The 27,131-nt window shown below is 43.2% G+C and overlaps 2 long non-coding RNA genes across 3 annotated transcripts in view; one reads left to right on the top strand and one right to left on the bottom strand.

The window, feature by feature from the left end:
• Positions 1 to 2,429: 2,429 nt before the first annotated feature.
• Positions 2,430 to 27,131, bottom strand: part of LOC146339962 (uncharacterized) — a 102,529-nt gene continuing 77,827 nt past the window's right edge. For both annotated transcript variants that reach the window (XR_014784417.1, XR_014784418.1), the window contains exons 4-5: positions 8,522 to 8,677; positions 2,430 to 4,976 (exon numbers count right to left, since the gene is read on the bottom strand). This is a non-coding gene — a long non-coding RNA (uncharacterized LOC146339962). The remainder of the gene's footprint in view (positions 4,977 to 8,521; positions 8,678 to 27,131) is intronic.
• On the top strand, positions 17,211 to 26,710 carry LOC146339963 (uncharacterized). The gene is made up of 4 exons (XR_014784419.1): positions 17,211 to 17,406; positions 21,068 to 21,203; positions 23,376 to 23,667; positions 23,740 to 26,710. It is a non-coding gene; the product is annotated as an uncharacterized LOC146339963 (long non-coding RNA).

Consider the following 27,131-nt stretch of genomic DNA (forward strand, 5'->3'; position numbering starts at 1 on the left):
AACATAAAGTCATATATTTTCCCCATTTAAATTCTGTTGCTGAAAAAGCAGAAGTAGATCAGTTCAATGAGGATCTGCAGCACCTACTGGATAGTACACCCCAAAAAATGTTATTTTCATTACAGGAGACTGGAATGCTAAGGTGGGTAGTCAAACGACACCTGAAATTACAGGCATGCATGGTCTGGGAGAACAAAATGAAGTGGGACATAGGCTGATAGAATTTTGCCAAGACAACTCACTGTGCATAACAAACACTCTCTTCCAACAACCTAAGAGACGACTTTATACATGGACTTCACCAGACGGTCGACACCGAAATCAGATTGACTACATCCTTTGTAGCCAGAGGTGGTGGACATCTGTGCAGTCGGTAAAAACAAGACCTGGAGCTGATTGTAGTTCAGATCACGAACTTCTTATTGCACAATTTAGAATCAGACTAAAGAGAATAGGGAAGACCCACAGATCAGTTAGATATGAGCTCACTGATATTCCTAATGCATATGCAGTGGAGGTGCAGAATAGATTTAAGGGACTACATTTAGTAGATAGGGTCCCAGAAGAACTATGGACAGAAGTTTGCAACATTGTTCAGGAGGCAGCAACAAAAAACATCCCAAAGAAAAAGAAAACCAAGAAGGCAAGATGGCTGTCTGCTGAGACACTGGAAGCAGCCCAAGAAAGGAAAGCAAAAGGCAACAGTGATAGGGGGAGATATGCCCAATTAAATGCAAAATTCCAGAGGTTAGCCAGAAGAGATAAGGAATTATTTTTCAACAAGCAATGCGCGGAAGTGGAAGAAGATAATAGAATAGGAAGGACAAGAGACCTCTTCCAGAAAATTAGAAACATCGGAGGTAAATTCCAGGCAAAAATGGGTATGATCAAAAACAAAGATGGCCAGGACCTAACAGAAGCAGAAGAGATCAAGAAAAGGTGGCAAGAATATATGGAAGATCTATATAGGAAGGATAATAATATCGGGGATAGATTTGACGGTGTGGTCAGTGAGCTAGAGCCAGACATCCTGAAGAGTGAGGTGGAATAGGCCTTAAGAAGCATTGCTAATAACAAGGCAGCAGGAGATGATGGTATCCCAGCTGAACTGTTTAAAATCTTGCAAGATGATGCTGTCAAGGTGATGCATGCCATATGCCAGCAAATTTGGAAAACACAAGAATGGCCAACAGATTGGAAAAAATCAACTTATATCCCCATACCAAAAAAGGGAAGCACCAAAGAATGTTCAAACTATCAAACAGTGGCACTTATTTCACATGCCAGTAAGGTAATGCTCAAGATCTTGCAAGGTAGACTCCAGCAATTCATGGAACGAGAATTGCCAGATGTACAAGCTGGGTTTAGAAAAGGCAGAGGAACTAGAGACCAAATTGCCAATATCCGCTGGATAATGGAGAAAGCCAGGGAGTTTCAGAAAAACATCTATTTCTGTTTTATTGACTATTCTAAAGCCTTTGACTGTGTGGATCATAACAAATTGTGGCAAGTTCTTGGTGGTATGGGGATACCAAGTCATCTTGTCTGCCTCCTGAGGAATTTGTATAACGACCAAGTAGCAACCGTAAGAACAAACCATGGAACAACGGACTGGTTTAAGATTGGGGAAGGAGTACAGCAGGGTTGTATACTCTCACCCTACCTATTCAACCTGTATGCAGAACACATCATGCGACGTGCTGGGCTTGATGAAGCCAAGGCTGGAGTTAAAATCGCTGGAAGAAACATTAACAATCTCAGATATGCAGATGATACCACTTTGATGGCTGAAAGCGAGGAGGAGCTGAGGAACCTCATGACAAGGGTGAAAGAAGAAAGTGCAAAAGCTGGGTTGCAGTTAAACCTCAAAAAAACCAAGATTATGGCAACCAGCTTGATTGATAACTGGCAAATAGAGGGAGAAAACATGGAGGCAGTGACAGACTTTGTCTTTCTACGCGCAAAGATTACTGCAGACGCTGACTGCAGCCAGGAAATCAGAAGACGTTTACTTCTTGGGAGGACAGCAATGACAAATCTTGATAAAATAGTGAAGAGCACAGACATCACACTGACAACAAAGGTCCGCATAGTTAAAGCAATGGTATTCCCCGTAGTAACCTATGGCTGCGAGAGCTGGACCATAAGGAAGGCTGAGCGAAGGAAGATAGATGCTTTTGAACTGTGGTGCTGGAGGAAAATTCTGAGAGTGCCTTGGACTGCAAGAAGATCAAACCAGTCCATACTCCAGGAAATAAAGCCAGACTGCTCACTTGAGGGAATGATATTAAAGGCAAAACTGAAGTACTTTGGCCACATAATGAGAAGACAGGATACCCTGGAGAAGGTGCTGATGCTAGGGAAAGTGGAAGGCAAAAGGAAGAGGGGCCGACCAAGGGCAAGATGGATGGATGATATTCTGGAGGTGACAGACTCAACCTTGGGGGAGCTGGGGGTGGCAACGGCCGACAGGAAGCTCTGGCGTGGGCTGGTCCATGAAGTCACGAAGAGTCGGAAGCGACTGAACGAATAAACAACAAATAAGACTCATATACATTCAGCAAAATTGTTCTTTTAATAACCCAGACACAATCCAGCTACATTTAAACTGGTGAACTTCCATTCAGCTGTCTTAGGTACAAGTACACTGAGAGATTTGCAGATAGCAGCATCAGAAAATGGCCTCCTTCATTACAATGATAAAAATTATATTTTAGCCTGTGGCTAAGTGCTATAAACAGGCTTCAGCATGCTGGAAATTAACAATTATGGTGCAATATAGTCAAGTGACATTTATAGGTTGCTCTGAGCTTTTTATTCCCTATCATATTTAAAATAAACAATCCAGGATTTAATTTCCACTCCTGGCACAAAGAAAGCAATATTCGGATAAAATGCAAATTCAGATAGCTATTTTCTTTTGTGTACTAAAAGTAAATCAAAATTAGTTAGATGATAGATAGATGATAGGAGACAGACAGAGAGAGAGACAGAGAGAGAGACAGAGAGAGAGATTTTAGGGAATAGTTCTCAAAAGCAAAGCAGGACAGCCATCCTCTTAGCTTTTACATTTATACAAAATGGGGTTACAGGAGAATAGGAGTTATGGAAGAGCACAATCACCCAGAGGGCTATGCTCCAGTCAGGAGCTTTGTTAAGAGGAGGATGCAAAAACTTTCTGAACCTTTCTACATGAAGCTTTTATTGTGCGCTCATGATTCCTCACTCATGGTCTTTTGCAGGTCCTTTACACAACATCCTCCTCCTCCAGAGCCTCTCCCGTCCTTTGCAACCATTATCAGGGAGGGTTTCTAAGGAGGACAGTCTGGTATTTTTCTGAATGGTGTTGTAGAAGCCTTATGTATTTGTGCAATTCCACTATACCATAGCACCACCTAGTGGTTGTGTAATGGAACATATAGAAAGGCAGAGAAAGAAAACCCCTGGGGGGAAAAACACATGTAAAGGAACCAATCTAAATCTCGCAAAGGATCTGGAAGCAGAAGCTGCAGTAAAAGTGTAGGTTAAGAACCTCATGTAAAAAAGGCCTCAGTGCTGGGTCAAAACTAATAGTCCATGTAGCTTAGCACTCTGCTTCTGGCATTGGCCAGTTAGATCCCCCCCCCCCCGCTCCAAAGATGGAGCTATTACTTGCCTGTTCTTTGTCCATAATGGCTGGACAAAGTTACGCTGCCTCTGAACACGGAGATTGCACAACTGGCTATCATGTTTAATGGCCACAGGTGACATTGATTCCCCACCCCTACCCCCAGGCCAGAAGTAGATTTACAGCAAACACAGGCAGATGGCAGTGGCGGCTGCTGCTAACTACAGTTCTGAGTCCCCTCTCCCCTGGAAATTACTAATCATACAAAATGCATGACATGATATCATCATGCCTTGGTGTTATTGCCACCAACAGCAGTCAGTGAAGTGGAATGAGGGTGAGGAAATGCAGTCACCTTGTTACATGACTTGTATGGCTAAGCAGACATTATGGGGAGAGAGAGGAGGAACAGGGGCCTTGAAGCGGTCTGTGCTAGTGGCCGTGACCACAGTCTGGAGCAATTAATTCCACATGTGGAGACGTATGTTCTTCTATTTGTCTTAAAGCAGCTACCAATCACCTTTTCAGGACAACTCTATGGTCTTGTATTTTATGAGAAAATAGCACTGCTTCCCCCTCCCCTTTCAATTTTCTTCACATCACACATGATTTTATAAACCATCACATCCCCCCACCCCATCACCTATCAAACCATTTTTGAGAACAAAAGCTCTTGCTGAAGACAGCAAATGTGTGAAGATTAAATACATTAATTTTCACATTGTATTCCAATACTGGCTACAAACAGAGGTGTAATCAGAGACAGGCACTCAAGGCCAGAAACTGTCTGTGGTATCCTTAGCTGCTGTACTTCACACTTTGTTCCCAATGCTGAGCTAAACATAAACCCGTCTGGTAGCAGCTGTACTACCGCTGGTGGAAGGAACTTCATATTTGCTAATAATCACTAAGACCAAGATAAAACATGCTTTTTTGGAAGACTGAATATCGGTCTGATCAGTACCAACAGCCAATCTCAGCTCCATGGCATCTCCCCCCAGCTGAGAGATACGAGCAACTGGAAACGTGCATTTTCCATGTATACACATTACAGTTTCATAGGCACTCATAAAATCCTGTGCATGTGCCCATAAAAATGTAATTGTGAACAAGGCCTCAATATTACTAACACTTTACAGTGTTATGTGGGCCCTGATGATATGCATACATACAGAGGCATTCACCTTTATTGTCCTGGCCAAAGAAACCATGGAAGTCAAACGCAGGCCCTTAAAACATAGCCTTCTTCCTTTCATTGTAGTTAGAATTGGCCAGATATGATTAGGCCAGTAGCAGCTCTTCTAGTTCAATGTCATTATAGTGATAATGCTCCAAACTCCTGCAGGGAGTGCAGTCTGTACATGTAGTGCTGAAACAAAGGAGAAAATATAAGGCAATGGGAAAGAAAGGCAATGTGCAGCTAGATAGTCCCTTCCAGAAATATAGGGAAGTTACATTGGGATGGATTATTTAGACAATTTTTCAGAGAACAAAGGCACAAGTGGAATCCTAAATTCCTAATAGATGCCACTGGAAATGTTATGTGGATATTATATTTTGACATTTTTTCCCATACTTTCCCCCCCTTCCTGTGTTCACAGACGCATTCATCTTCTCAGTCCTCATGCATGCAAATGATCTCAAAAACAACCATACGTCAGGGAAAAAAACAGGCATTACTTTAAATCCATAGCTAGCAGCTATACCCCCCCTTTTTTTAGACTAGGAGCATGGGGTCTTCTAAGATCCAGATTGGGGGCCCTGCACCTACCCTAGAGTAAAAAATAAAAAGGGCATAGCTGCTAGATATAGATTTAAACTAATTTCTGTTTTGGACCCCAGTGACTGTAGGATAAACAGACCATTTAGCCCTGGGGTGGCCAACTTGCGTGATGAGTGCCTGTTCTCCTGCCTGCCGCTCCTGTGTTAGGACAGAGGTGGGAACCTCAGGCCTTTGGTCCCAATACAGCCTTCCTGGGGTCCCAATCTGGCCCTTAAGGGTTCCCCAAATGGCCACCACTCCTCCCACTGGCCCCACCCCCTTTCCCTCCAGTACTGATCATTTGGTGACATCCTGGCCTTTGTGCAGTCCCCCCCCCCCCGCACCATTCTACAAGACTGAAGTGCTCTCCTAAGGCTTAGTTACTGGCAGTAAGAACTTTAAACTACAATATGCTGGCTTCTTCTTTTTCTTTTCTTTTTTGTATTTTTGGCCCCACCCCCTTTGCTTCCCCCCCCCCAATGCAGTTCCCATGAGCTTCATCAAAACTGAATTCATCCCTCAGGGTGAAAGAGTTTCCCCACCCCTGTGTTAGGATATCACCTTCATCTAGACACAGGGACTACATAGATACCATATGAGGCCCATACAACTGTGGCACTTTCTCATCCTTTGGACTTGACTTGTGGCATGCTTGCCAGAATAGTTGGCCATAACTGGTTATGCCCTTCTGATTTTGTGGTAATTGTGCTCACATTTACTAGCAAGCTATGAGTTATTCTTTTAGACATTTATTACAGGAGCACAGGAGAGCCCCTTTAGTTAAGGTGAGTCACCCAAAAAAGTTTCCACCATTATAAGCCTCACAATTCTACTGCTTATAAAGATGACACCTGTCGAGCGAATAACTTGAAACTTGGTAACCATGATCTACTTGATGAGCACTACTCAGCGGTTCACAATATTAAAATACAATATTAAAAACACAGCATTAAAACACAGCATTAAAAACACTTCCAACAATAGTAAAAAAAAAAAAATCAGGGAAAACAGTAAAATGGAGCAGTATAATTAATTTACTTACATCCCAGAGAAAGCTTGGGTGAACAAGTGTGTTTTCAGGAGGCTTTTGAAACATGTCACATTTTCTGCCTCTACATTATGGAAAAATCCCACAGCCTTACCAAGGCTTTCTGCTTTCCCCGGGGCAATTAGGATGGGGCTCCTTTAGACATCAAACATGATGTGGAATTGAGAATGCCCTTTCTCAGCAGCTTTACAGGGCTTTTTATATTTTCAATGAAACAGCGCCATCTAGTGGCTGAATTATATCCCGCTTTTTTAAAAATTCCAGCTTATCTCCAATCTTTTTGAAAGTAGGGTAAATGAGGAAAAGTGCAGAAGATGTCCTGGAGATTGACAACATCGTGCAAAGGACCCGCAAACTTCCATGAGTGGCCAATCACGAGTGTACAATAAATCGCTCATGTAGAGACACTTCCAGACTATACGTGGGAATGGTTTTCATATGGTGGGTGCCACTTCAGAGAAGGCCCGCTATCTGGGTATTTCACAGCAACATTCCATTAATTTTGGAATGACCAGCAAGGCCTCCTCTGCTTATCTTAAAGGTTGCCTGGGTATATATAAAGATATATTTGGTGGGAAAAGGACATGCAAGGATCTTACACTAGGGGTACATATATTCACACATTACACTGAGCATGTGTTCACTTTCTATGTATGCTCATTAAGATAGTTATGAGAATCTATGTAAATCTACATAGGGGATTTATTCTGGTTCTTCTGTGCCTCACACACCATCATGGCAGATGACATAACCCCCACTCTGCATCCACCGTGCATCTTTCTGCCCGAAAAGCCGCTTCTTTGCAAAGTTGTTTTGCGCCATATTTTCCTGTCGCGATGGCCTCAGTGACATTTGGGAGCCTGGGTGACCTCAACTGCCTTCAGCATGGGCTGGGAGGAGCAGTGCTGATAGGCGGAATTGAAACATGTATCTTGAAAGGCAGGACACGAGGAGAGGTGTTGGTTAAACATGTCTACTTGGAAGTAACTCATTCTCTTCCATTGTGCTCCATTGAGCATGGGAGTGAAGAGAGGGGTGGGGAGGAAGTCTCTGCTTATTCTCTGCCCCGCACCTACACGGTTGATGATGTTCAGTTCTACTTGTAGGACTCCGCCCACCCAGCCGCCAGCTAATGTGCTTTCAGGTTCTGTTTGCCTTGTGAAAGCGGGTTTTAAAATATATATATATATATATATATATATATATATATATATATACACACACACACACATACCGCGTTACTGGCTACGTTCGCTGTGGGAGGAGCAAACCTGATTTCATGAAAATCTAAATGGAATCACCCCAGAAAGTGTCTCTGTGTAGATGGGGCCTAGCTCTATTAAATCATTGTCATTGTGTGTAAGCTCTACATATGAGGAAGGGAAGTGGGGATGAGTTCACTAGCTCCTCCCTTGCCATTCTCATCTCTTTCTACATGTGGAGGGCAACTGTCTGCAGAGGACAGCCTATCTGTGGAAGTTCTCCCCTTCATGCACCCATACAGCAAAGATTCCCCATGTTGTCCTGGTCCTGTATTGCCTTACGAAGCATCTAGCCTTGCTTCTAGAAGAGAGCTCTCTCTCACTGTTTAACCCACCCTGCCAGCTACTGACATAAGCATAAGAAAAAAAGGGATGGGTCAATTCACTGGAGGATTCCCATAGCAAAACAGTAAGGCTCAGATGCTTCATAAGGCAATACAGGACCAGGACAACATGGGGCATCCATGTGGGTACATGGGGGCATATTGTAAACAAGCACAATTTGTGACATTGCACAGCATCATCACAGGTCACAGGGCAGTTAAGGTATCAACTTTAGCTTCCAGTGTCCTGGCTTTGCAGAGCTTGAGCCAGCACGAGATAGCCTTAACTCTTGTCTTAAATTTGCAGGGTTTTTTATTACTAGTAGTAAGTGGTGATTATGTCCAACTGTTACACGGCAAAGATCCATAAGTAAGCAGAAAGAGGTTTCCTGAGAAACATATTTATGTGGTCTGATCCAAGATTATCCACTTCATTAAAAAGGTTTTCCTCTACTGCATGGAAATGTTATTAAAGTCATCTCTGAACCACCTGTTCCTTTTAAAATGAAAATTACTCACCTCTATTTTTATCACCTGACTACAACACCACACTGCAGCTGACTGTACTCTGCTAAGCTTCCCAGTTCTTGCCAAAGATACAGATGGTGATGTTGTGATTCAAATGTCCTTTTAAATTCAGCAAGGTTGAGTTAGGACTATTAAATGATGGCAGCTCTGAGAAAACAGGAGGAAACATATTAAAGACTAAGATGTTAATAGGTATGTTAGAGGGATTATGACTTTAAATTCTTTACATCATTTTGTAATCGGTTTGATATGCAGAACATTGTATCTAATGCAAAACCACTACATTAACCTTCATTAATGTGTCAGTTACAACATACTAGGCATTATTTCTTATGCATAACAAAAGCTCATCCAAAATCTGTAGACTTGCTGTTATTCCGCTGCAGCCCATGGGATAGGTTGTATATTTAACAGTACAGGATTTCAGCCTAAATTTAAATTGCAAATCTAAGTTTAAAAGCAATGTTGCAATATGCCTTCACCTACACAGATTGGTCTTAAGGGCTGGGTTTCTGCTGTTGTTACATAAATGCATACAATCTCGCATTACTTTTTTTTTTTGGATACAAAATGACTCCCATGAATCACTCCCACAGTATAGATGAGTCATATACACAAGGGATTCCTGGATAGACCTTCAAGCAAATCAGAACCTGAGAAAGTCATATGATAGCCATAGGATGCTGTCTTGACAAGCAAGATGATTTTATGGTGTCTTTGATCTTGTGGGATAATTATGAGATGGAAATTTATAACCGTGCAACTAAAACTTTTGTTTCTCAGATGCCAGCCTCAACACAGTTACCAGGACTGGTAACAATTACCATCAAGAGTAGGCATTCTAAGCATCTGCTGAAGACCTTGCCCCATTTGGTGGCCTGCTGAAAATCCCTGGAGCCTCCTGTTCCTGCTGCCTGCTCACCTGCCCTCTCCAAGTGAGAAAGCACTGTAAGAGGAATGAGGAGGAGCTGTAACTTCCACGTTCTTTAGCAGATAGTGTTGGTTAGGCCCAAAGGAGAGGCAGGCAACAACAGTGCGGAGGCAGAGGAGGCGGCTCTACTCAGGGAGGAGGCCATCTTACTAAAGGAACCTACCAGGGCCAGCCCAAGGCATTTTGCTGCCTGAGGCAAATAGCACCCTCCCACCCATGCCAGTTAACATCATAATACCATGACCAGCGAAGTTATTTGGGCACCTGAGGCAGAAAATCCCACAAGTGCCTCCCCACCCCTTGTTGTTGTTGTTCAGTCGTTCAGTCGTGTCCGACTCTTCGTGACCCCATGGACCATAGCACACCAGGCCTTCCTGTCCTGCGCTCTCTCCCGGAGCGTGCTCAAGTTCATATTCATTGCATCGGTGATGCTATCTAGCCATCTCATCCTCTGCCGTCCCCTTCTCCTTTTGCCTTCAGTCTTTCCCAGCATCAGGGTCCTTTCCAGGGAGTTTTCTCTTCGCATTAGGTGGCCAAAATATTGGAGCTTCAGCTTCATTATCTGTCCTTCCAATGAGCACTCAGGGTTGATTTACTTTAGGATGGACTGATTTGACCTCCTTGCAGTCCAGGGGACTCGTAGGAGTCTTCTCCAGCACCACAGTTCGAAAGCATCAATTCTTCGGCGCTCAGCCTTCCTTATAGTCCAGCTCTCACATCCATACATTACTACTGGGAAAACCATAGCTTTGATTAGACGGACCTTTGTCGGCAAGGTGATGTCTCTGCTTCTTACTATGCTGTCTAGGTTGGCCATAGCTTTCCTCCCAAAGAGCAAGCGTCTTTTAATTTCATGGCTACAGTCACCGTCTGTGGTGATCTTGGAGCCCAAGAAAGTAAAATCTGTCACTGCTTCCATTTCTTCCCCTTCTATATGCCAGGAAGTGATGGGGCCAGATGCCATGATCTTAGTTTTTTTAATGTTGAGTTTCAAACCAGCTTTTGCACTCTCCTCTTTCACCCTCAACAAGAGGCTCTTTAGATCCTCTTCGCTTTCTGCCATTAGGGTGGTATCGTCTGCATATCGGAGGTTGTTGATAATTCTCCCAGCAATCTTAATTCCGACCTGTGATTCATCCAACCCGGCATTTCTCATGATGTACTCTGCATATAAATTAAATAAGCAGGGTGACAATATGCAGCCTTGTCATACTCCTTTCCCAATTTTGAACCACTCGGTTGTTCCATGTCTGGTTCTTACTGTTGCTTCTTGACCCTCGTACAGGTTTCTCAGGAGACAGGTAAGGTGGTCTGGTACTCCCATCACTTTAAGAATTTGCCACAGTTTGTTGTGATCCACACAATCAAAGGCTTTAGCGTAGTCAATGAAGCAGAAATAGACGTTTTTCTGGAATTCTCTTGCTTTCTCCATGATGCAGCGAATGTTGGCGATTTGATCTCTAGTTCCTCTGCCTCTTCTAAACCCAGCTTGTACTTCCGGTAGTTCTCGGTTCGCATACTGCTGAAGCCTAGCTTGTAGGATTTTGAGCATCACCTTGCTGGCATGTGAAATGAGCGCAATGGTGCGGTAGTTTGAACACTCTTTGGCGTTGCCCTTCTTTGGAATTGGAATGTAAACTGACCTTTTCCAGTCTTGTGGCCGCTGTTGAGTGTTCCAGATTTGTTGGCATATTGAATGCCGCACTTTAACAGCATCATCTTTTAGGATTTTAAATAGCTCGGCTGGAATACTATCATCTCCGCTAGCTTTATTGTTACTAATGCTTCCTAAGGCCCACTTGACTTCACTCTCTAGGATGTCCGGCTCAAGTTCAGTGACCGCACTATCATGGCTATCAGGGACATTCAGATCTTTCCTGTATAGTTCTTCTGTGTATTCTTGCCACCTCTTCTTAATCTCATCTGCTTCTGTTAGGTCCCTGCCTTCTTTGTCCTTTATCATGCCCATCTTTGCACAAAACGTTCCCTTGAGATCTCCGATTTTCTTGAAGAGATCTCTAGTCTTTCCCATTCTGTTGTTTTCCTCGATTTCTTTGCATTGTTCACTTAAGAAGGCCTTCTTGTCTCTCCTTGCTATTCTCTGGAACTCTGCATTCAGTTGGGTATATCTTCCCCTTTCTCCCTTGCTTTTCACTTCCCTTCTTTCATGAGCTGCTTGTAAAGCCTCATCAGACAGCCACTTGGCTTTCTTGCATTTCTTTTTCTTTGGGATGGATTTCGTTGCTGCCTCCTGAACAATGTTACGGACCTCCGTCCATAGTTCCTCAGGCACTCTGTCTATCAGGTCTAATCCCTGAAATCTATTCCTCACCTCCACTGTATATTCATCAGGGATATGATTTAGATCATACCTGACTGGTTTAGTGGTTTTCCCTACATTCTTCAATTTAAGCCGAAATTTTGCAAGAAGCAGCTCATGATCTGAGCCACAGTCAGCTCCAGGTCTTGTTTTTACTGACTGTATGGAGCTTCTCCATCTTTGGCTGCAAAGGACATAATCAATCTGATTTCGATATTGACCATCTGGTGATGTCCATGTGTAGAGTCGCCTCTTGTGCTGTTGGAAAAGAGTGTTTGCTATGATCAGCATGTTCTCTTGGCAAAACTCTATTAGCTTTTGTCCTGCTTCATTTTGTACACCAAGGCCATGCCTGCCTGTTATCCCGGTGATTTCTTGACTTCCTACTTTAGCATTCCAATCCCCTATGATGAAGAGGACGTCTTTTTTTGGTGTTAGTTCTAGAAGGTGTTGTAGGTCTTCATAGAACTGATCAACCTCAGCTTCTTCGGCCTCAGTGGTTGGGGCAAAGACTTGAATTACTGTGATGTTGAATGGTTTGCCTTGGATTCATACTGAGATCATTCTATCATTTTTAAGATTGTACCCCAGTACTGCTTTTCCCACCCTTTTGTTGACTATGAGTGCTACTCCATTTCTTCTAAGGGATTCTTGCCCACAATAGTAGATATGATGGTCACCTGAATTAAATTCGCCCATGCCTGTCCATTTTAGTTCGCTGATTCCCAAGATGTCGATGTTCAATCTTGCCATCTCATGTTTGACCACCTCCAGCTTACCTTGATTCATTGATCTGACATTCCAGATTCCTAAACAATATTGTTCTTTACAGCATCGGATTTTCTTTTCACCACCAGACACATCCACAGCTGAGTGTCCTTTCGGCTTTGGCCCAGCCGCTTCACTCTTTCTGGCGCTACTTGGAAATACCCTCTGCTCTTCCCCAGTAGCATATTGGACACCTTCCGACCTGAGGGGCTCATCTTCCGGCGTCATATCTTTTAGCCTTGTGATACGTTCCATGGGGTTTTCTTGGCAAGAATACCGGAGTGGGTTGCCATTTCCTTCTCCAGTGGACCACATTTTGTCAGAACTCTCTGCCATGACCTGTCCGTCTTGGGTGGCCCTGCACGGCATAGCTTATGGCTTCACTGAGTTACGCAAGCCCCTTCGCCACAACAAGGCAGTGATCCATGAAGGGGTCCCCACCCCTACCTGGTTGTAAAATACAGTGGGGTGGATCCAAACTTAATCATACTTAGAGAAGACCCATTGAAATCAATGGAACTTAAGTTAGGACTGGATCCAACCCAATAATAACACATTAATAACATATCATTAATCTTCTGCCTCTTCATGACACAAAAATTCTGCTGTCTGAGGTGGTCACTCTCCCTAATGGTAGGGCCAACTCGAGGTTCTACAAAACCTGAAACCAGCACTGACAATTGCCACATTTAATTGACATAATTTATTAGTGATTTGTGCCAGTGCTTGAAGAACTCACCCTGGACACAGTGAAAAGAAAAATTCAGTGAAAAGAATGGCAAATTAGCACATTTGTTCAGCTGAAGAAATTGGTCTTGTAGTAGCGGGAATGCATCCTAGAGCAAACACTGCACTATGAGGGAAATGTCTGTGCCCGTTGGCCACAATCTATCAGGATCATCTCATACCTATGCTTCACTGAAACAAAGGGGCATTGTGTGATTCATGGCTGTGTTGGCTGGAACTCCAGCACAACTTGGTCCTCTGCAATTGCCATTCATTTCAATGCATCTTGAAGAGAAAAATACATGGCAACAGTTGTGCCCATTCTCTGGGGTCAATTGGTACTTCATTGCCTAGTACTAAAAATACAGTTTGGTTCTTTTGGAAAGAAGAACTATGAATGGAGGGAAAAGGCATGGATATGTACAAATATCAATGGCTTGGATCCAGACTTAGTCATGCTTGGAGTAGACCCACTAAAATCAGTGGGACACAAGTTAGTAGGTCTATTCTAAGACTGGATTCAACCCAATTAATTTTGCCTCAAAATAGCCATAAGGAAGTAAACAGTTCCTATATCCTGCCCAGATTACTCTGTGAAACTACTAAGCAAGGCACACAGAGGTTAAATTCCTGACCGGCAACACAGGAAACCTACAACAGAACCAGGAATTGACTCATTTCCCTGATACTTTAGCACAACACTTGGTGTTTTTTCCCCCTCTGCCCTCTGTTGTTTCATTTCAGAAATCTACAACATCAACAGCCAGTAATGTAATGTCTAGGCATCTTAAACAATGCATGACCAAGGGATTTCCATAATTTCTGTAACATCTTCTGCCAGAAATGAACCTTCCCATATCTCATATCAGATGAGAAAAACAATGGCCTACTTTCAAGCAGTGAAAGTTCTTCATGGTACATCCCTTCATGGATCACTGCCTTGTTGTGGTGAAGGGGCTTGCGTAACTCAGTGAAGCCATAAGCTATGCCGTGCAGGGCCACCCAAGACGGACAGGTCATGGTGGAGAGTTCTGACAAAATGTGGTCCACTGGAGAAGGAAATGGCAACCCACTCCAGTATTCTTGCCAGGAAAACCCCATGGAACGTATCACAAGGCTAAAAGAGATGACGCCGGAAGATGAGCCCCTCAGGTCAGAGGGTGTCCAATATACTACTGGGGAAGAGCAGAGGGTATTTCCAAGTAGCGCCAGAAAGAGTGAAGTGGCTGGGCCAAAGCCAAAAGGACACTCAGCTGTGGATGTGTCTAGTGGTGAAAAGAAAGTCCGATGCTGTAAAGAACAATATCGTTTAGGAACCTGGAATGTCAGATCAATGAATCAAGGTAAGCTGGAGGTGGTCAAACATGAGATGGCAAGATTGAACATCGACATCTTGGGAATCAGCGAACTAAAATGGACAAGCATGGGCGAATTTAATTCAGGTGACCATTATATCTACTACTGTGGGCAAGAATCCCTTAGAAGAAATGGAGTAGCACTCATAGTCAACAAAAGGGTGGGAAAAGCAGTACTGGGGTACAATCTCAAAAACGATAGAATGATCTCAGTACGAATCCAAGGCAAACCATTCAACATCACAGTAATTCAAGTCTATGCCCCAACCACTGATGTCGAAGAAGCTGAGGTTGATCAGTTCTATGAAGACCTACAACACCTTCTAGAACTAACACCAAAAAAAGATGTCCTCTTCATCATAGGGGATTGGAATGCTAAAGTAGGAAGTCAAGAAATCACCGGGATAACAGGCAAGCATGGCCTTGGTGTACAAAATGAAGCAGGACAAAGGCTAATCGAGTTTTGCCAAGAGAACATGCTGATCATAGCAAACACTCTTTTCCAACAGCACAAGAGGCGACTCTACACATGGACATCACCAGATGGTCAATATCGAAATCAGATTGATTATGTCCTTTGCAGCCAAAGATGGAGAAGCTCTATACAGTCAGTAAAAACAAGACCTGGAGCTGACTGTGGCTCAGATCATGAGCTGCTTCTTGCAAAATTTTGGCTGAAATTGAAGAATGTAGGGAAAACCACTAAACCATTCAGGTATGACCTAAATCATAGCCCTTATGAATATACAGTGGAGGTGAGGAATAGATTTAAGGGATTAGACCTGATAGACAGAGTGCCTGAGGAACTATGGACAGAGGTCCGTAATACTGTTCAGGAGGCAGCAACTCAATCCATCCCAAAGAAAAAGAAATGCAAGAAAGCAAAGTGGCTGTCTGATGAGGCTTTACAAGTAGCTGAGGAAAGAAGGGAAGTGAAAAGCTAGGGAGAAAGGGGAAGATATATCCAACTGAATGCAGAGTTCCAGAGAATAGCAAGGAGAGACAAGAAGGCCTTCTTAAATGAACAATGCAAAGAAATGGAGGAAAACAATAGAATGGGAACGACTAGAGTTCTCTTCAAGAAAATCGGAGATCTCAAGGGAACGTTATGTGCAAAGACGGGCATGATAAAGGACAAAGAAGGCAGGGACCTAACAGAAGCAGATGAGATTAAGAAGAGGTGGAAAGAATACACAGAAGAACTATACAGGAAAGATCTGAATGTCCCTGATAGCCATGATAGTGTGGTCACTGAACTTGAGCCGGACATCCTCGAGAGTGGGCCTTAGGAAACATTACTAACAAAAAAGCTAGCGGAGATGACAGTATTCCAGCTGAGCTATTTAAAATCCTAAAAGATGATGCTGTTAAAGCGCTGCACTCAATATGCCAACAAATTTGGAACACTCAACAGTGGCCACAAGACTGGAAAAGGTCAGTTTACATCCCAATTCCAAAGAAGGGCAACGCCAAAGAGTGTTCAAACTACTGTACAATTGCACTCATTTCACATGCCAGCAAGGTGATGCTCAAAATCCTACAAGCTAGGCTTCAGCAGCATGTGAAACGAGAACTACCAGAAGTATAAGCTAGGTTTCGAAGAGGCAGAGGAACTAGAGATCAAATCGCCAACTTTCGCTGGATCATGGAGAAAGCAAGAGAATTCCAGAAAAACGTCTATTTCTGCTTCATTGACTACGCTAAAGCCTTTGATTGTGTGGATCACAACAAACTGTGGCAAATTGTTAAAGAGATGGGAGTACGAGACCACCTTACCTGTCTCCTGAGAAACCTGTACGAGGGTCAAGAAGCAACAGTAAGAACCGGACATGGAACAACCGATTGGTTCAAAATTGGGAAAAGAGTACGACAGGGCTGCATATTGTCGCCCTGCTTATTTAACTTATATGCAGAGTACATCATGAGAAACGCCGCGTTGGATGAATCACAGGTCGGAATTAAGATTGCCGGGAGAATTATCAACAACCTCAGATACGCACACGATACCACCCTAATGGCAGAAAGCGAAGAGGATCTAAAGAGCCTCTTGTTGAGGGTGAAAGTGGAGAGTGCAAAACCCGGTTTGAAACTCAACATTAAAAAAACTCAGATCATGGTATCTGGCCCCATCACTTCCTGGCATATAGAAGGGGAAGAAATGGAAGCAGTGACAGATTTTACTTTCTTGGGCTCCAAGATCACTGCAGACAGTGACTGTAGCCATGAAATTAAAAGATGCTTGCTCCTGGGGAGGAAAGTTATGGCAAACCTAGACAGCATAGTAAGAAGCAGAGACATCACCTTGCCGACAAAGGTTCGTATAATCAAAGCTATGGTTTTCCCAGTAGCAACGTATGGCTCTGAGAGCTGGACTATAAGGAAGGCTGAGCATCGAAGAATTGATGCTTTCAAACTGTGGTGCTGGACTGCAATCCCCTGGACTGCAAGGAGGTCAAATCAGTCCATCCTAAAGGAAATCAACCCTGACTGCTCATTGGAAGGACAGATACTGAAGCTGAAGTTCAAATATTTTGGCCACGTAATGCGAAGAGAAAACTCTCTGGAAAAGACCCTGATGCTGGGAAAGACTGACGGCAAAAGGAGAAGGGGATGGCAGAGGATGAGATGGCTAGATAGCATCACCGATGCAATGAATATGAACTTGACCACACTCCGGGAGAGAGCGGAGGACAGGAAGGCCTGGCGTGCTATGGTCCACGGGGTCACGAAGAGTCGGACACGACTTAATGACTGAACAACAACAACTTTCAAGCAGGTGAATAACTCCCAATCCTTCCCTAAAAGAAGCAAGTGAAGAACCATGTGGGCTTCATAGAATCAAGGAGATGCAAGGGGCATCTCTATCTCAGGATTGTCAGTAATTGGGACAGGAGAGGAGACAACAGCAACATACTGATGAAATGGGCAGGAAACCGCCATTTTGGAATTAGTCTCTGGTAAATGTTGTAATAAGAGTACAAGTACACCTGAGCAAGGCTAGTAAGAGTATCTGTTGGCTCCAGAATAAACAAGCCCCCCAAACTATGAAACTGACCACCAGGATGTCCATGAGTCCTACTTTCAGATGATAGCCCTCTAATTCAGGGTGGGCAGAAGGTAGATCTGGATCGCTGGGTGATTTGCAGTAAGTCAGAAGGGATTTCTGACTCCCAATTATTTATCAATGGCTGCAGCAAAATATCTTCCTCCCTACATCATAAATTATAGTGCTGAAATGAAGAAAACTTAGGGTAAGTAGGAGTACATTTTTGTGTGAAAGTACTGTGAGCTCCATTCAGTTCTGGTACTCAAAACAAGTTCCTGGCCTTAGAATTCCTTAATTCTAAGTGTATATCTTTTGCTTCAGTCTTTCAGTGGATCTCAGGGTTCTAACAAAAAACAAAGTAGATCCTACAAACTTCAGGTCTGTCCACCCCTGCTGTCAGTGGACAGTGCTCTATTTGAAGGTCTCCTCTATTAGAAGAGCCATTGGGTCCAAGCCCTGTTTAAAGATAAGGAACCATAAGAAGGGAGAGCTGGGCACTTGAAGTTGCCCATCAGCAGTTAGCAGCTGGACAGCAAATGAGAGGCACATAGGTCCCCAGGTCACAGTCCTCCCCATGATAGTGAGATGAATTGTATTTCTATATAAATTATAGTCATTATTTCAAAATTTGCATCTATACATATAAATTAGCATACACAAATTTAAATACAATGCAATACAATTTAAACAAGCATATGCAAATCTGATCCTTCCTTTATCCTCTTTTTGGGTGATGAGTAAGCGGCCAGCCTACTGACCCAACTTGCTCTCAGCATCTATCCTGAATCTGATCTGCTCCTTAGACCAAGGTACCTACCTATCCTTGATTCAGAGCTCCTGCTCCTGCCAAGCAGTTGGCCTGAAGATAGGTATCAAATATGCCTCCTTCCAGACTTCCAGGTTCTTATGCAAATACCTACACACAACCCCCTGGTCAAGAACCTGTTTGTACTGTCTGTTCCTAAAAGGTTCTGCACTGGACTATACATAATATATTGATACGTGTGTGTGTGTGTGTGTGTGTGTGTGTGTGTGGTTTTTCATTATTTTTTCCCTAACACCAAATACAGTCAAGAGATATCATTTTAAATTAAAACGCTTTGTCCTCAAGAACATTCACTGGGACTCAAAAATCCCCAGTTTCATTTCCTGGATCCTAAGGGGGATCTTTCTCTGTCCTTCTTACTGAGAAAAAACACTGATCTCTGCCTAATCAAATATACGCAATACTGCCAGGTAAAAGTCTTTTTTTCTTGTTTAGCATGGGCAAGCTTATGTCAGCTTTGATGTCATCATACTTTGGTGCTTGTGGCAACTCTGGAAAACTCTCATATCTATGTAGACTTTATTCATCCAGTAACCATTAACTCTGGATTGGCAATGTGCTGTTTACCTTGGCCAGGTAAATATCAGAGACAGGAAAGTAAATCAATTAAAACAAGATCTTCGACAAACAGATTACCAAATAGTGCAGTGAAGGTAAATGGAGCTATAAAACTCATAGAATTATCAGAATATGATGCCCCTGATCACCCAGTTCAATCTTTCTTCCTAATTACTCATCATTCATACATGTTATAGCATGCCATAAACTGAATGTAGGAGGTCTTGAGATGCATAAAATTGGAAGTGGTTATAGAACAAAGATTACAGTAAGCAGCTTGTATCCAGATGCCTCAAGCAGGTAAAGCCAGACCATTACAGTGGGAAAAAGTCTTGGCAGACTGTTCAAAGGATTGTCTGCAATAACATTGCCTAGATTTCTCCAGACGTTGTCCTGCTGTTTCACCAGAACTGCCCTAATATCATTCATATGAAAATGTAAAATCAAAATTCACACTAAAGTAACTCCATTCAGTGGGGAAAAGGCTGAGTTATGCTACCCATATGAATTTTGAAAATGGTGCATTTTGCATATGGCTGCTTATCACGTCCTCTCTTAATAAAGTGGGCGTCTCGTGTGCAAATGTGCTGAGTGCCAACCCTGAAAGATGGCCTGGAGTGAGTTCCTAAATATCAGGGGGACCAGACATTTAATGGAAATGCAACAATGCAGTTTAAGGACCATGAGGAGAATACTTGGTCATGGAGAATATGTACCTTTGGGCATGCATCCTCCTGGCCCAAGTCCTCCTCCCCACAGCAAACCTATTACAGCCCTCTACTCAAGCAGGACACTTCCCATCTCTAGGATAAGGGCTACAGCAACTGTTCCAGGAGCCAACCCCACTGAGCCAGGCACTCCAGTCCAAGTAAAGAAATCTAAACAAAGCTTCTATGCATGTATCACTTGCTAAATCAGGAACTGTGGAGTGAGATGACTGCACATTTGGAACTATGGGCATACATCAGATGTGCATTTATATGTGTCCATCTGTGCTGTGTTACTTTCAACAGAATGCACATTCAGATGCACATGGACCCCAATGAAAGCAATGCAGATTTATTTTTGTGCTTGTTTATTATTAGAAATATGTATATTCCGCCTTTCCAGCAAAATATTGCTCAAGGCAGCTATCAGTGAAAAGAAATATCATCAAAATGCAAACTAAAACAGCATCTATTCTGTACTTGGATGCACATCCAGTTTATATCCACAGTTCCTAATGCACTCAATTATGTCTGCAGAAGATTGCTTCTGTCCGCAGATCTCCTTAGTCAAAGAACATGTGGAAGCATAGATATGAGAGAGGGAGAGTAGAGAAAAATCTCCTCCTCTTCCATTTCCCCCACCCCGCCCGCCCTCCATTTTCATTTCAGTGTTGCTTTGAGGAATTGTGGGAAATTTAAATGGCAGCTAGCCCTTGACACCCAGCACAACTCTGAGCACCGGACCAGGAAAAACATTGGATGTGAGGTGCTGACAGTAGCCCTGGGCATTGCTCCTTGATGCCCAGATGGTGGACAGGAGCACCTTGTATCAGTTTAGTGCAAGGTGCTGGTGCAAGGGTGGCCATGTAGCCTAGAGGACAGTCCTCTTTTTGAAGGTGTCTTCTATCTGAAGGGCTGCCCAGTCCAAGTCTGGTTGAAAGACAAAGAACTCTAAGAAGGGGGAGCAGGTCCCTTGAAGTTGCCCTATCCCAGCAACTGATACATTTAGCCAGGCTGAGGGAGAGAGCTTCTCAGTGGTCACACTCAGATTGTAGAACTCCCTGTCTAGGGAATCCCACCCCCTCCTTGATGGTTTTTCACCCTTCCAGTGAAGACCCTTTTTTTTTTTATCCTGGCAAGCATTTAATTTTCCAAGCTGCTAATGCTTTCTTACATTGCTGTAAAACTGTATTTACTTTTTTAACCTACTCTGTCTGTTTCCACTTTAAAATCTATTTTAAACATGTTTATTGCTTTATTGTCTGATTTGTTTTATAATTATTGTTTCATTGTTCTTTAGTCTGATGTAAGCCACCTCAAGACATAAAGCCTGGGATATACATCACTTAAAGAAATGAATTTCTGTTCTTCCACACAATAACTCAAGGAGTCAGCTTCACCCTGTACTTCTATATCTTTTGTGTTGGTATACAAACGTAAGCACCTGGGTACTTTTCCACTACAGTTGTTTTACCAATTGTAACCAGAAACCCTGAGTTACTTGATAGCCACATTCCTTTGAGATGACTACGAAAGCACCACACTGGAGGAGCTGAAACCGTTCACACACCACACTGAGGGTATTGTTTCCTGGACTGTGTTAAAACAATGCAGCAAACACTGCAGTGTGGCCAGAGTCTTGAGAACAATGAATGTTTAAATTGCCCATCAACTCTAGCTCCCCACTGTTGCCTTATTTTTTGTTGCCTTTTCTCTCTTTTTTCAACATTGAGACCATTACATCTAGGTATGTGCAATTAAAAAAAACCTTTGGAAAGGCCAACAGTGTGATCTTATATAAATCTAGTTGGACTAAGTATGTATAAGATTGCAGACTAATTCATAGAAATGAGAACTTATCTCAGAAATGTTCTGTACTATTAGAAGTATTAGACAGATACATTTGCCCTTTCCACACACAAACGTACTATTAAATTCTAGCATTATTGATTATCATTACTACTTTCAAAGTCTTTTATAGCATGTCTCTTGACCATATTCCCAACCTGTCAATAACCATCAGCTGAGAGTAGCATACACAAACACCATTGGTAGTTTATTATGGATTTGAACTCAGCTCTTCTATCTGATGGATCAGTAAGTTTTAGCTTAATTCAAGAGAGAAAATAAATCAATCCTGAGAGTCAAAAATCAAATAATATTTTATTATTTATTAACATTTACATACCACTTCATTTGCTAAAAAGGCAACAAGGCAAAAATCACAGTGCAAAATTCAGCGGTCAGGTACAGAGGGACATAGCCATGTGGGGAAAGGTTAGCATGGACTGTACTGTACACTGAGTGAGCTGGTAGTCACCTTGGCTGATCATCTTGCTATCTTGGCTGCACTTTGCAGCTGCAGAAAATATTAAAATGAGGGCCCAGCATAGCATAATGGTTAGAGCAGCTTTCCCCAACCTCACACCCTACAACTCCCATCATCCCCAGCCATGCCTATCCTGGCAGGGGATTATGGGGCTGGCAGTCCAACCCATCTCAAGGAAGCCAGGTTGGGGAAGGCAGCATTAGAATGCTGAAGTAGGACTGGGTAGACCCAGCAAATTTTCACTCAGCCATGGATCTTGCTGCACGAACCTTCCTGGCCTAACTTACCCCAGAGGGTACCAAGGATAAAGGGGGTGGGTGGAGAACCATGTAACCTGATCTGAGCTCCTTGGAAGAAGGGTAGGATGTAAATGAAATAAATCATAATTTTAAAGACATGTCAGCATGTCAAATAGTAAAACTCTGGGTTTTGATTTTAGTTTAAAATTTGGTCCTGACTTTCAAAATTTGCTTAAATTAAAATCTGAAAGCTTAAGGCTATTTTCTCCCAAGACAGTAAAATAGACTAAGCCTCTCTTGTACTAGCTGAGTATTATTCCTGAGAGGCCAAATGCAGAAAAGAGTGTGAATGTTGTCTATTCACACCAGTGCATTTGAAAATGCCCTTAGACTTGTTGAGCAATTTCTTGGTTAGATTATTATTGTCAGCAGTTTAAACAAACTTTCCAGATTAGTTCTTTGACTTCCTGTTCCCCCTAGCCATATTTGGCCTGTCTAGACACCTTCAACAAAAGGAATTGAACTTAGATTTTTATTAGTTCTGAAAAAGTAACAACAGTGACACTGCCTATAATGCCTACTCTTTGCACTCTTTCCCTGAAGATATAGGGAAAGTGTATATGGCAATTTAAGAAGTAACTTGCCTCATATATGTAACTTCCTCATACATGGCACCTTCAACCTGAAAGTGCCCCAGCTCCCATGTCAAAATAGATGATTGAGTCCTCTCAGTTTCTGGAATGAGATTTGTGCCTTTCACTTGCAACAACCTCATGTTCATGACCACCAATGGAAATTGCAGAGGATTTGGGGTTAAAATTGTTTTGGGTCTGTAGTATCATCAGTTAGTGGCCCTGAGCAGAGGTCTGCCTTTCAGAGGGGCTCCCTGTTCCCAAAGTTGCCTTTTTTTCAAATTCCCTCCCAACTGTATTTCCGAAAAGATTTCGAAGTGGTTCAAAAAGAAAAGCGGGGGGCAGAAGTTCATGACCGAAGTGCATGAACCCTCCATCTCTTTCTCATTCCCCTCTTCTCTCTTGCAGGTCACTTTGGAAGGAGAAATCTTAGCCTGCCCAGACCCACTCAACCTTGCCCTCGAGCAAATCCTAACTGTTCTCTTACTGAAAGTGCTGGCACAGTCAGGGAGGAGAGGTATGAAAGAACCAGAGATAGGATGAGAAAGAGAGAGAGAGAGAGAGAGAGAGAAGGAGGGAGAAGAGAGAGGGAGAGATGGCACAAGAGAGAGAGGGTAGTGTTCACAAAAGAAAGAAAAAAGGGGACATGTATAAGAGAGAGCCGATGTAGCACAGTGGCTAAGGGCACGATCCTATGGATGTTTAGACAGAAAGAAGTCCTTCAACTCCCAGCATGCCCCAGCCAGCATGGCTGGCTGGGGCATGCTGGGAGTTGTAGGACTTTAAAAAAAAAAACACACAACTAAATATCCATAGGATTGTGCCCTAAGAAACTGAACTATGAGTCAGGAAGTCCTCAGTTCATATCTTGCCTCTGCCACTAGATGGCCTTAGGCAAGCCACTCTCTCTTAGCCTCAGGGCTCCCATCTGTAATATGGGGGATAATAACACTGATGTTGCAGGGTTGTTGCAATGATTGCAACTAGATAATGCATGTGAAGTACTTTAAGTACTTGAAAGCACTATGCAAATGTTAAGTATGATCACTACTATTACTACACTACTACTGCTGCTATTACTACTACTGGGCAGAGACAGGCAGGACAGAAAGTGGGGGCAAAGAAAGGAACAGATCGCATCACGAGCATGCATAGGCAGTGGGGAACAGCATGATTCTCCTGAGGTGCTGCTGCTCTTGTTGTTTCTTAAGTGCCTGAAACACAAGACACTGTACAATATGTAACATAAGATTAACATTTGACCAAGACAGACATTGAAATAAACACATGACATAGAGGAAGGAAAAGTGGGTGAGGAAAGAAAATGGAGGAAGGGCTACTAAGTTAAAAATCTCTTCAAATTACAGTAGGCCTAGGAAAACATGTGTCTTGAGAGATTTCTGGATCACCCAATACTTTCTTGCTGGTCATGGGTAAAGCCCCTGCCCATATGCATGTTCTATGCCTGCCCAGTAACACTTGCATTCACTCACTCTGCACGCTAGTACATTTGAATGCAACTTTCGCATGCCAGCATTGAACGCTTTCACGGGTAAGAGCTTTACCCACTGCCCACTTCCTGCACAAATCAGGCCCAAGCTGACGGCATGGTGTGTTTGTGAGTGTTGTGCGCAGAAGAAATGACTGGCCACAATGTTGACAACAGGCCTCTCTGTTCATGAGACTGAGACAAGGTTAAAAAGAAGGCGACATTCCCCTGAGCCAGCACCACGGGGAGAAAAGGATTGCGCTCCTTGGTTTGTCTGCTGCAGGAATTCTGCCAAGCAGCCGCCGCTGCCACCCATGGCTCCTTTCATTGGGCCAGAGGTAAAGGAGCACACTTTGTCACAGCTCTAAATAGCAGCACTGTCTGTGTGCCCCTAGATGGCACTTGGTGTGAGCCACAGCTTCTGTGTTTCTTGGCTCAGAAGCTGAGTGGATGTCATAAGGCAGCATGCCTTGTCCATGAAGGGCCCTCATGCACACCAGTCCCTCCCTCTTCCTTATTCCTCGGAGGGCCATGGCATGCTCTCGCTTCCCTTGTTTGTATTTATCCAGGGGAAAGGGCACACGTCCAGGCTCTGTCTTACAGGGAAATTGCTGCTGACACAGAAAAGGTGGTTTTAAAGGCAGCGGAAGTGGCTGATCTGAAAGTCAAATACATGTTTTAAAACAATGTATGCTCTCCAGACAGGGAGGGGGAATCTACTCAGAACTAGCTGGGCTGATCTTGTAGTCATCCTGTGATTTCACATCATGTGCACAGAATTAATTATACCCCTATGTTCTGCATTAAGTTATCTGGGGAAATGAACAGCTGCTAATGCAGATTCGTCGCCGCAATTGCTGAGGGCCTCTTCTTATGCTGCTGGATCGATGTGGTTGCCTCTACGTCCTGTGCTCTTCTAGGAACGGAAGTTCATTCAGATCACATAAGAGGAGCCAATGGCGTGATCGCTTCCCATGCTCACATTGTCCTACTTAGGAGTTGGATGATGTAATATGCTGTTGTCTCCTCTCACATTATCTCAATGTTTCTTATATTACTGGAGCAGTAACAGCCCTATCCTCTTTTACAGAGGGCCATCCTCTATTTGAGGATATCTCCTGTTTGAAAGGCTGTCCTGTCCAATTCCAGTTTAAAGATAAAGTACCTAAAAATTGTTGCCCATCTCAAGAGTTAGAAACTGGACAGTAGACTGAGCAGGCAGGCACACTGGTCTCCCTGTCACAGGCTTCTGCACCTATGATGAGATTTACTATATTTCTATTTCAATTATAACGCTCCTTTCTAAATGTCCATCTAGACATATAAATAATCATATGAAATGTTATGCAAATTGCATAAAGAGGGCTGTAACATCTGCCTGTTTTATTAAGCATTTTTTCCATTGTTAAATGTAACCCAGGTAAGATGGGGTTAATAATATGCCAGAGATAGAGTGAAAGGTGGGAAAGGCCTGAGTGTGTGTGAGGATTCTAAGGTCATATAGGGATCGTGGGGGCAACATCTAGTTAGTGGGGCTTGTGTATAGGATTTTAGAAGGGGTAGAGTAGGTAGGGAAGTTAGGACCAAGCATTAATGAATAATAATAACATACAACTTCCATGTTTTAAATAAATCTTTGTGTTTTAAAAATCCAAATTCCCACATGTTATTTGATTTTATGCTACTTTCATTATATCTGTATCCTTGTTACTTCTCCTGAGGTGGGTTGAGAGAACCAGTTGAGCGTACTGAGTTTCTCTGAAACCCAGAGAAGGTAAAACGGCTGAAGCTTGTGGGTCAGTGGGTACAGCTGTCCCAAAGTGAAAGCAGGCATTCCTGAAGGATTCTCAGTTTCAGAGGTGGAGGCTGGGGAAAAGGTGGAACCTCGGGCAGGAACATCACAACGACACCTTTTTGTGATGCATTTCCTCTCATTCGGTGATTCATAAGTGGCCACCCTAGTCCTGTGATCATTAATTGGATCTAACACAATTGATATGTTAGAACAATTGAACCACCATTTCATCTAGTTATGCGCTGAAGTCAGTGCAGCTTTAAGTCTTGTGGTAGGCAAGGTGGTCTCAGTGGCTCCTCCTGCCTTGGTGTGCCCTGCCGCTCCTCCTCACTGTTGTTGCTGCCCACTTCCCTGCCTCTCCCTCTGGGCCCATAGGGTACCACTTCTCAGAGGGAGAGGACAAGACGCATGCTGGTTACTGCTCCTTCTCCTCATTAAATTGGCCGCTTACGTATCGTCAAAAAAGAAAAGAGGAAATCCATCCGCCCAAAAAGTAGTCAAAAGTTATGGATTTGCATATGCTGATGTCTATGTACAGATGCACATGTAGAAAGAATGACTATAATTTAAACTGAAATACAGTACATCTCACCATCGTGGGGAAGATGGTGGCCAGGTGACCCATGTGCCTTGCTCAGTCTGCTGTCCAGGTGCTAACTGTGGATGGGCAATTTCAAGGCTCCTGCTTTCCCTTCTTATGGTTCTTCATACTTAAACTGGTCTTGGAGGACTGGACAGCCATTTAAATAGAGGACTGTCCTCTATGCCACCTTACTCCTAATTCCTTTCACTGCTTGCTTGCTTGGAGAGGGCAGGTGAAGAGGCAACAACAGCAAGTTCAAGACATGGGAGCAGCAGGAACAGGAGGTTCCACAGATTG

The sequence above is a fragment of the Heloderma suspectum genome, chromosome 7 (genome assembly GCF_057233095.1).
Source record: "Heloderma suspectum isolate Gila_16-S chromosome 7, 16-S_ref, whole genome shotgun sequence".
In the NCBI taxonomy this organism is placed as follows: domain Eukaryota; kingdom Metazoa; phylum Chordata; class Lepidosauria; order Squamata; family Helodermatidae; genus Heloderma; species Heloderma suspectum.